Here is a 10,729-nt window from a genome sequence, read left to right as displayed (position 1 = left end):
CGGAGCTCTGGAGTCGGTTCCGACGTCTTCGGGGGGAGTCGGCACAAAAATGGAGTCTGATTCTGGTGAAGGCTTGACAGACGGCTTGAGGAAGCGTTGAAGGGTGATGCCGGGTGGTATTGCTTGGCGGGTAGAGCCGATTCGTGCCAAGGCGTCTGCTTGGTCGTTATCGTTTCTTGGCACATGGAGGAACTCGCACCCTTCGAAATACCCGCTGAGTTGCTGCACGAGGAAATGGTAACTAGCCATGTTTGCATCTTTCGCGTCCCAGTCGCCAGATGATTGCTGGACCACTAAGTCCAAGTCGCCATAACACAAGATCTGGCGGATGCCAAGTTCTTTGGCAAGCCGGAGCCCATGAATGAGCGCCTCGTACTCGGCGACGTTGTTGGAGGCGGCAAAGTGGATTTTCAGCGCGTATTTGAGCTTCTCGCCTTTGGGAGAGGTGAGGACGATGCCGGCTCCCAAGCCGGTGCGCATCTTGGAGCCGTCAAAATGCATCCGCCAATGGGTGGAATCAGGCGCTGGAGGTAGGTACTGGGTCTCGGCCCAGTCGACGAGAAAGTCGGCCAATGCTTGTGACTTGATAGCGGTGCGGGGCTGGTAGTGGATGGTGTAGGGAGCCAGCTCTATGGCCCACTTGGCCACTGGGCCAGAAGCATCTCGGCTACCAATGATCTTGGCAAGCGGGGCCGTGCAGACCATCGTGATTGGATGCTCTTGAAAGTAAGGCTTCAATTTCTTGGCAGTAAAGTGTACACCATAGCACATCTTCTGGTAGTGGGGGTAGTTCTGCTTGGAGGTCGACAGTACTTCGCTCAGGTAATATACCGGTCTCTAGATAGGTAGTGCCTTGCCTTCCTCCTTGCATTCTACTACAATGACCGTGCTGACTACCCGGCTGGTGGCGGCAATGTACAGGAGCATAGGTTGCTTGGGGGTCGGGGCCGCCAGGACGGGTGGAGTAGTCAGCATTTTCTTCAACTGGAGAAAAGCTTTGTCTGCCTTATGGTTCCACTCGAAAAAAGTGGTCTTCTTCATGAGTTGGTATAAGGGGAGAGCTTTCTCGCCTAGCCGACTGATGAATCGGCTGATGGACGCCAAGCAGCCCGTGAACCTTTGCACATCCAGCAGTCGGCTGGGTACCTCCATTCTCTCAATGTCCTTGATCTTTACTGGGTTGCATTCTATGCCGCGTTCAGAGACCAGGAAGCCAAGGAGCTGGCCGGCTGGTACTCCGAAGATGCACTTCTCGGGATTGAGCTTGATCTGGAATCGGCGTAGGTTCTCAAAGGTATCCTTGAGGTCTTCCAGCAGCGTTCCGTGCTTTTCCGTCTTCACCACCACGTCGTCTACGTAGACGTGGGCGTTTATGCCGAGCTGCTTGAGGAGGCACTTATGCATGCAACGCTAAAAGGTGGCGCCAGCATTCCTTAAGCCGAATGTCATGGTGAGGTAGCAGAAGGCTCCAAACGGTGTGATGAAGGCGGTCTTCAGTCTGTCAGCCGGGTTCAGCTTGATCTGGTGATATCCTGAGTATGCATCCAAAAAACTCAACAGCTCGCATCCGACTGTGGAGTCTATCACCTGATCGATTCTTGGTAGAGCAAATGGGTCCTTGGGGCAGGCCTTGTTGAGGCTCGTGTAGTCAATACACATTCGCCACTGCTTGTTCTTCTTCAGTACCAGTACCGGATTTGCTAGCCATTCTGGAAAGAACACTTCCATAATGAAGCCGGCTGCTAGGAGTCAGGCTATCTCTTCTCCGACAACTCTTCTCTTCTCTTCTAATAGGCGGCGCCGGGGCTGCCTGACCGGCTTTGCATCAGATCGGACATGTAACTTGTGCTCGGCGAATTCCATCGGTACACCTGGCATGTCTTTGGGGGACCATGCGAAGATGTGCCGATTCTCACGGAGGAAATCGACGAGCTCGCGTTCCTATTTGCTGTCGAGGTTCGCACCTACGACGGTGTACCTCACTGGGTGCTTCGGATCTAAGGGTATCTTCTTTGTCTCTTTGGCCGGTTTGAACGAACCCTCAGCCTCCGACTCTTTTGGGTTGGGCGACACCTCAGGCTGCTTGCCGGCCATCGCCACAACTCGCTCAAGGAGCCGCTTCTCGGCCGCAATTACCAGGGACTCGGCCAGCCGACTGCTCTCAGCCACGCAAGCAGATGACTTCCGGTAGTCGCAAGCCACCGTCAGAATTCCTCTGGAACTGGGCATCTTCATCTTGAGGTAGGCGTAGTGGGGGACCGCCATGAACTTGGCCAAGGCGGGTCGGCTGAGTAGCGCATGGTATGGGCTCTCGAGGTCCACCACCTCAAACCAAACAGACTCTCGGCAAAAGTGATCTTTGTCTCCAAAGAGGACGTCCATCAGGATCTTGCCAATTGGTGAGCAGGAAAGCCCAGGAACAATGCCGTGGAACAAAGTTCGGCTGTTCTGAAGCTGTCTTTGCTTGATTCCTAACTTCTCCATGGTGTCCTTGTACAGGATATTGATGCTGCTGCCTCCGTCTATCAGAACTCGCGAGAAACGCGCGGCTCGTCTGTCCATAGCAAAGGTGGCGTCCAGGACCAAGGCATAGGAGCCCGGACTCGGCATCACTTCTGGGTGGTCAGCCCTGCTCCAGCTGGCGGGCTTCTCGGACTAGTGCATGAACTCTGGCGTCTCCGATGCTACTGCATTCACCTCTTGTCGCTGCAGCTGCCTGCTGCGTCGATCATCAGCCATACTAGTAAACACCACGTAGGCTCCGTGCTCTTCACGGTATTCATCTTGTACTGCGCCGGCTGGCCTGACAGCCGGCTGCTGGGGCGGAGGCGGAGGCTGCTGCCCAGCAGGCGGGGGAGGCAGGAGGCCGTCTCCCTTAGCGATCCTGGTGAGCCAGTGGCACTTCCGGGTGGTGTGATTCGACGGCTTTGCGCCGCTATGGAACTTGCAAGGTCCATCCAGGGTCTGCTCATAGGAGAAGGCCGGCAACCAGTTTGGCTTGCCGCCTTTCTGTCGCTTGGGCGGAGGCTGCTCATCTGGCTACTGGGCTTCAGCGGTCGCGACCTGCCGGCTGCTGGAAGCCAGCTGCGGGGCCTTGCGCTTGTGGTCGCCCTGCTGTTGTCGCCGGTTGGCGTCTGCCACCGGAGCTCTTGGAGCTTGAGGGGCCACTTTGCCAGTTGTGCTGATTTGAATCTCCGCCTTCATGGAGGAGTCGGCCGTGGCGTACTTGTCCGCTATGATCAGCAGCTCGTCGAGGGTTTCTGGCTCGTCACAGAGGAGCTTGTGCTTGAGGAGGGTGCCTTCTCTGCACCCGGCTGTGAAGTACTCGATGGCCTGCACCTTGTGCACGCCCTCACAGGAGTTCAGAAGCTCGGCCCAACGCGTGAGGTAATCGCGAGTCGACTTGTCGGGGCCTTGTACGCACAAGGAGAGCTGACGAGGCTTGGGAGGACGCTTGTACGTGCTGGTGAAGTTGCGGACGAATGCTTTGGTGAAGTCGACCCAGCTGTTGATGCTGCGGGGCTTCAGGCTGTTCAGCCATGTCCGGGCCGTGCCCTGGAGCATGAGCGGAACGTACTTTACGACGACACGCTTGTTGCCGTTTGCTATGCTGACAGCCGTGGAGTAGTCGACTAGCCAGTCTTCCGACTTCACGGAGCCGGTATACTTGGGCGTGTCTCTTGGGAGCGTGAACCCTCTAGGAAAGGGCTCGTCCCGAATGCGGGGCCTGAAACAAGGCGGACCCAGCTCGTCTTCTTCTTCCAGCGCTAAGGATCGGTGAAGTCGGTCAATCCGGTGGCGGGCGTCATTCTCTCCAACTCCCTCTCGGGGGCCAAGGCGGTCGCCGAGAGTCGGATGGTCAACAGGCGGCGGGGAGACTCGCCTCTCCTTGCGGGGAGGGGGAGGCGGACAGTCGTCCCGTCGTTCCACTACTCTCGGGCGGCCGTCTCGGTCGCGCTCTATGGTAATGCGAGTCCGACTGTGGCTGACAGTCGGCTCCTTGTCTCTTCTTCCTCGGGCGCCACCAGTCGGCGTCTGAGACGTCGTGCCTTGATCTCGGTGAAGGTCATCGTTTGGCCACTACGGCGCCTCCGTGCGGCAGCCGGCCTCGTTCTGCGTGGCGGCCGCGTCGAGGAGCCGCTGGACTCGCTCCATCATGAGGCAGCGTTCTTCGCCCTCGAAATTGTCCAGCTCATCCGCCACTGCCTAGGCGGCTCGGATGTTTTCCGCTGGTGTAGCGTACACAGGGCGAATTGCCCCAAACAGGTTGGCGATGGCTATGCCGCGCTGCTGGACCGCGCCAAGGCGGTTGGGCCCCGCCGGGGCCGGCGAGCCGCCGACGGCATGATCCATCTCCCGCTGGTAGGCTTCTGACAAGCGCCTCATGCTGGCCAGCTTCTTCGCACCTTCCATGAGCTGAAGGCGGCGCGCCTCCAACGTCTCTGCGTCAGCGTCTTCCGGAATGGGCGCAGTTAGGTCTTGGAGCGCCACGCCGAGTGAATCGTGCGCTCCTCCACCGGGGAGCTCGTCATGACTGATGATGAGCACCTCGATGACGGTGCTTCCGTTGCTCTCCGCGCTAGGGAGAGGTTCGTCGTAGACCACCACATTGGTGGGGAACGCGTCGAGTGACGCGGTGTCGGAGTCGACCAGCATTGAGTAGGTGGAGCCTACAGACTCTAAGTCTATGGTAGGCTCGCCGGAAACGTGGAGCTGATCGAGGAGGCCCGCGAGGAGGCTCTCGGGGCCACCCGTGCCTACGTTGGATGCAGGTTTGTCGGAGAGGCGAACCTCGCCGACAATTTCGGCCAGGCAGCTGGCTGCGCAGGCGATCTCAATGCCTCTTAGCGCGTCGGCGCATACTCCGTCTGGTGTGCCTGGCTGGCTGCGCTCGCCAGGGAGAAAAAGGGTTCCCGTCCAGAACAGGTCTCCGGACGGCGGTGCACCATGCCCCACGGTGGGCGCCAAATGTTGGGGGTTTGGTGCGACATATGCCAAAGGATGGCTTATCATGGTGGGGGCGAGTAGAACGTCGCCGGTGCCAGGAAACGGGATGAGGCTAAGGCATGCACGCCGGCGAATCTTACCCAGCTTCAGGGCCCTCCAGGGAGATAATACCCCTACTGCTGCTCTGTGGGGTCTCCGCATGATCACTATGGCAAAGTGTTTACACGGTTGCTCCTTGAGCTATTTCTTGGAGGTAGGAGAGGGCAAGGCTAGCTCTCTCCCTTCTATATGATCTGGCCTAGAGCTAATGGGTTCCAACCCTTTGCATGGGTTCCCCGGGGGGTTTATATAGGCCTACCCCCCAGGGGTACAATGGTAATCCGGCGAGACGCAGGCCCAGCCGTCAGCGCCTCTGGCATCCGTCTTCCCCGCCGACTGCTGGGGCCCGCCGACTGGCGGGCCCCGCTGACTGGCCTGGTACGGAGCCGACAGGCCGCGTCCGCCGCGGGCGGGTCTTGCCGGCTGCTGATTACTATGCCGTGCTTCTGATGATGCGGGCTTGATCATGGGGTCGTGGCAACAGCCCTGCCGCCTGGCGGGCGATCACTATTGCCACTCTCCATCACATCTTGATTAATGGTGCATGGGCCCCGGGGGAGGGCTCGGCCGACTCCCCCAGGGTTCCAAAATCTGGTGCAGCTGGTGCCAAAACTTTGAAGTAAACCGTGTTCCTCTATCTGATACGATGGTCCTCGGAACTCCGTGCAGACATACGATCCTGGTCATGTATATCTTGGCCAACTTTGCACTTGTATAAGTGGTTTTCACAGGGATAAAGTGAGCTACTTTGGTCAAGTGGTCCACTACTACCCAGATAGAATCATATCCCAATCGGGTCCTGGGTAATCCGGTGATAAAGTCCATGCCAAGCTTATCCCACTTCCATTCTAGTGTCGGCATAGGTTGCAGTAATCCTGCTGGCTTCTGATGCTCTGCCTTCACTCTCTGACATACATCACATATAGCTACATACTCGGCAATATCCTTCAGCATACCAGTCCACCAGAAACGCTCCTTCAGATCCAAATACATCTTGGTGTTTCCGGGGTGTATCGAGTATGGCGAGTCATGAGCTTCCTGTAGTATTAACTTCCTGATCTCCGCATTATTGGGCACATATACACGGTCCTCGAAGCACAAGATGTCATGCTCATCCTCACTAAAACCCTTGGCTTTTCCTTCACTCATCTTCTCCTTTATCTCGGTGATTTCTTTTTCATCCTTCTAAGCTTCTCGAATCTTTCCCAACAATGTCAGCTGAACTTCCATGGTTGTAACAAAACCTTTAGGAACTATCTCCAAACGTAGCTCCCTGAGATCTTCTACTAACTCCCTTGGCAATCCTCCTGTTACTAGGGTATTGGCATAATTCTTTTGGCTCAAAGCGTCTGCTACGACATTGGCCTTGCCTGGATGATAGTGCAATTTCATATCATAATCCTTTATAAGCTCCAACCATCTCCTCTGCCTGAGGTTCAATTCCTTCTGAGTAAAAATGTACTTCAAACTCTTGTGATCCGTGTACACATCGCAACGGTTCCCAATAAGAAAATGTTTCTAGGTTTTGAGCGCATGCACTACCGCTGCCAACTCCAAATCATGCATGGCATAATTCAACTCATGCAGTCAAAGTTGTCGTGAGGCATACACAACGACTCTTCCGTATTGCATAAGTACTCCTCCAAGTCCTAAGCGAGAGGCATCGCAATACACATGGAAATTCTTGCGTATATCGGGCAGAATCAGCACTGGGGTTGTAGTCAAACACTTCTTCAACTCCTGGAAACTTGCTTCACATTCTTCAGTCCAATGGAACTTGGTGTCCTTCTTCAACAATGTCGTCATAGGCTTCGCAATCTTGGAAAAATTCTCAATGAATCTCCGATAGCATCCCGCAAGTCCAAGAAAACTGTGGATCTCTCTGGCTGAGGTGGGTGCCAACCACTCACTGACTGATTTAACCTTGGTAGGGTGCACTGCTATACCTTCTCCTGATATAACATGTCCAAGAAATCCAACTTCCTTCAACCAAAACTCACATTTGCTAAACTTGGCATATAACTGATGTTCCCTGAGCTTCTCAAGAACCAAACGCAAATGCTCCTTGTGTTCCTCTTCATCCTTTGAGTATACCAAGATGTCATCAATGAACACCACAACAAACTTATCCAAGAATTCCATGAACACCTTATTCATCATACTCATGAAATAGGCAGGGGCAATAGTCAATCCAAATGATATTAACGTGTACTCATATAGCACATACATTGTGGTAAAAGCTGTCTTAGGTATATCCTTTTCTCGAATCTTCAGCTGGTGATATCCGGATCGCAGATTGATCTTGGAAAACACTTTAGCTCCTTGGAGCTGGTCAAACAAATCATTGATCATTGGCAGTGGGTACTTGTTCTTGATCGTCACCTCATTCAATGCCCGATAATCAACAACCATCCTCAGAGACTTATCCTTCTTCTCAACCAAAAGCATTAGGGCTCCCCATGGTGATGAACTTCGTCGAATGTAACCTTTCTCCAACAACTCCTTGATCTGCTTCTTAATCTCCTCCAGATCATTTGCGGGCATCTGGTATGGTCTCTTCGATATCGGTCCGGTGCCTGGCAACAGCTCTATCAAAAACTCGATGTCTCGATCCGGCGGCATGCCTGGTAACTCCTCTAGAAATACATCTGGGTAATCCTTCACAACAGGCACTTCCTCCTAAACAACTCCCGTGAGAGAATTTACTTGGGTCCTCCTCGGCTCATGCCGGGATACATACTTGATCCTTTTCCCCTCCTTGGTAGTGAGTAAAATCGACTTATTGGCGCAATCGATGTTTCCCACATACATCGATAGACAGTCCATGCCTAGTATCACATCCAATCCTTGTGACTCCAGAATTATCAGGTCGGATGGGAAAACATGACTACCTATGGTTAATGGCATCTGAAAACATCCACTGCTTACCATATACTCAGCTCCGGGTGAGGTTACTAGCATAGGTGTCCTAAGAACTTTAGCGGGCAACTTATATTTATCCATGAATCCCCTTGATATGTATGAATGCGATGCACCAGTATCAAAAAGAACTATTGCAGTAAATAACTTAACCAAAAACTTACCGATAACTGCATCAGGCTGCTCTTCAACCTCCTCCACGTTCATGTGGTTCACTTGTCCCCTATTGAAAGGGTTGGGCTTCTTCCCAGAGTTTCCATTGCCATTCCCATTCTTCGCTTCAGAACACTCAGTGGCATAGTGTCCAGTCTTCCCACACTTGAAACAAGTAATGTGACTTAGGTCCTTCTTGGCGGGTGTGGCTGGAGTGGAGCGGTTCTGATTACTGCTTGCTCCATTCACATTCCCATTCTTGGGGCCATTGTGGTTATGCGGAATTCCTCCATTACGGTTATGGCCTCCATGGTTATGGGTCAATCCACCCGAGTTCGCAGTGAGACGGGGTTTCTGCTGAGCTCCTGAATTGTACCTTCCTTGTCCATACTTCCTCTTGCGGCTCTCAATCTGCTGATGCTTCCCTTCAATCATAAGAGCCTTATCTACCAACTCCTGGTAGTTGTTGAACGTTGCCACCATTAGCTACATGCTCATCTCATCATTCAGTCCTTCCATAAACTTCTCCTGCTTCGCGGCATCCGTGGCCACATCATCTGGGGCGTAACGAGATAACTTACTAAACTCCTCCACGTACTGGCCTACAGTACGATTCCCCTGGCGTAAGTTGCGAAACTCACGCTGCTTCATGCTCATAGCTCCAGTTGAGACATGGGCTGTGCGGAAAGCTTGCTGAAACTGCTCCCAAGTGACATTGGCTATGGGAAAAGTGGCTGTGTAATTCTCCCACCATGCGGCTGTGGGTCCATCCAATTGGTGTGCGGCAAAATGCACCTTGTTCGCATCTGTGCAACCGGTAGTGGTTAACTCCCTTCCAATCCTACGTAGCCTATCATCCGCAACTATGGGCTCGGTGCTACTGGAAAACACCGGCGACTGTGACCTCAGAAAGCGGGCTAAGTTGTCAACTGGTGGTGGTGGCGGAGGGTTGTTGTTGTTGCTACCTTGGTTCTGAACTAGCAACTGCATCAGTGTATTTTGCTACTGGATCAACTGAGTGAGCTCCGGTGGAAAAGAAAATCCGGGGTCACGTCTCCGAGGCATCTGATGGGTTTAGAGGGAAGAGATTAGAATAGAATGAGGTCTAAGGAGAACACTACCCATATGCACATGAGACAAACACAATCATATCATATCACTCAATCAATCAAGCAAGGGCATACCATCGATCTAACTATCTTTACAGTGCTCATACTATACTATATACATGGGGAATACTACGAATCATATGGTGGTCTACTAGAAATTTTGATCGGTGGAAGACTACATGGTATCTGCTCCAGCTTCGTCTTCATAATCATCATCACTATCATCGGGGTCAGAGTCGGTGTCGTCGATGATGATGTAGTCTTCAGAACGAATCTCCTTAGGTTCGTCGTCTTCTCCTCCTGGCGCGGGGTCTCCCATGAAAAATCCTAGCTTCCTGGTTAGGTCGTCATTCATATCCACTAGTATCATCATTTCCTCCTCATATCCATCGCGTGTAGACTTAAGCTCCTCTTCTAGCTCTGTGATCCTAGTCATCGCCTTCTTCAAATCTATCATGCTTGCGCACATCTGGTTCTCCTGGCGACGAAGGTGATGGTTTAATTCCTGGATGAATGCTGCAATGGACCTTTCCTTCCTGGTGGTGATCATCTCCCATTGCTCATCTCGGTGCGCACATATCTGGTACATAGTGTCCTTAAGCTCCTTGTGGTAAACTTCACCGATGCGTCCTATGGCGATGTGAGCTGCCATGCTCTTTCCGAGACTCCAGGTTGGTGCATCAAAGGAGAATTCTATGGGCTCCGTAACTAGCGTGAATGTCCTTCCTGGAACTTGAACTTGAATCATCCATCGCTCCTCTTCTGGTAAGGTGGCGGTGTAGGTCCAAGTGAAGCTTGGTATTCCGATGTTCAGGTATCTAGTGACTTCCTTCAAGTGTCGTCCAAAGGGTGTGTCTTCATCCGGTTGTGCAAACTTGTTTCTTGAGTCCGCCATCCTAAAGAGTACAAAATGGAGAGGAGTCAGAAATGAGTAGAGAAGAGTGACCTATGGCTTTTCTTAGTGGTCGTGTCCTACATTCATTGTGTTCTCTAATACCATCTTGTAATGACCCAACCTCAGACTGTCAAGTCTCTGTGCTTCAGTGTCATCCCTGGATCGGTAATGCTGACACACACAATACTCGAAGGATTTATAACAGAGTAGCAATCACACATTTATTACAACGGATGTCTCAAAAGAGAACTTATTACAATAAATATGGCTTAAGGCCATCTAAATAAGATAACAGCGGAAGGCTTGGTTAACAAAGTGAGTCCATCAACTCCAACGGCATAGCTGAGTGCATGACAAACGGCCTATCGCACCTTACTCCTCGTCTGAAAAGTCTGCAACATGATATGTTGCATCCCAAAAATGGGTCAGCACATGGAATATGCTGGCAATATAACAAGGTATAGCAATGAATAGATAAATGTTACCACTACATGCATATATGGCTGGTGGAGGCTCTAAGGTTATATTGTTTTGCGAAAAACCAATTTTTCCCTACAACAAAGGAATAAATTTTATTTAACTATCATGGTGGTTGAAACATCATTGA

The sequence above is a fragment of the Triticum urartu genome, chromosome 1, assembly GCF_003073215.2.
Source record: "Triticum urartu cultivar G1812 chromosome 1, Tu2.1, whole genome shotgun sequence".
Taxonomy (NCBI): Eukaryota; Viridiplantae; Streptophyta; class Magnoliopsida; order Poales; family Poaceae; genus Triticum; species Triticum urartu.
The sequence above is the reverse complement of the archived record's forward strand: the minus strand, read 5'-3'. Positions refer to the sequence as shown.